Here is an 854-nt window from a genome sequence, read left to right on the forward strand (position 1 = left end):
GAAGAAAAAATACCATCTTGACTGGGCTGCTGTTCAACAGTCTAGTGAATCAAACAAGAATTTAATTTCTATATAATCTAATTGGAGGGGTAGTAGTAATTTTAATTTAGAGGAAGGTAGATTAAGTAGTGATGGACAGCAGGTTAGGGATAAATCAAGCATGAGGAAAAGAAAAAAATGAAAATGGAAGGACGATTCCCTAAGGAGTGGTTAGAGAAAATTTAAGGTAAGGGAATTAAGGTCAAGGTATTAAAGAATTACATCTATTCTTCAGTATATTTAGAATAATACAACGAAACACTAAAGTACTAAATTTAAAACCATAGGGAACATTAATAATTAAATTAGAACAAGATAAACATTTATAGTTAAAATAAGATATACATTAATGTGGGGTAGGAAAAGAGAGATATTAATTTATAAGTAAAACCATAATATTAATGGTCAAAACCAGAACAAAGAGAGGGGGGGAAAGAAGGAGGAGGAAAAAAGGGGGAGGAATAAAGTTAGAAAAACAGGACTAAATTAAGAGAATTAAAGCTAAGGTTTTCGAAAAACTAATATAGTAGAAGAGACTCAGAATTACCTAGAGAAATGTAGGAATATTATCAGTGTGTTGGGAAAGATTAAAATGTATTCTAAATTTATATTTAAAAGTTATAACTCAAATAAAGTAGTGAATAGTCAGGGAAATGAGAGGAATTAAAATAATAAATTATTAGCAAGATTTACTTTTTAAGATATTTACTTTTTAAAATATTTAAAGGTGCGAGAGTAACAATGTACACATAGAACCCTAAGGTCAGATCTATTGTTAATTAGATTAGGATTATCCTTAAGTTTAAAAATTTCGT

Source organism: Octopus bimaculoides, chromosome 14 (assembly GCF_001194135.2).
Source record: "Octopus bimaculoides isolate UCB-OBI-ISO-001 chromosome 14, ASM119413v2, whole genome shotgun sequence".
In the NCBI taxonomy this organism is placed as follows: domain Eukaryota; kingdom Metazoa; phylum Mollusca; class Cephalopoda; order Octopoda; family Octopodidae; genus Octopus; species Octopus bimaculoides.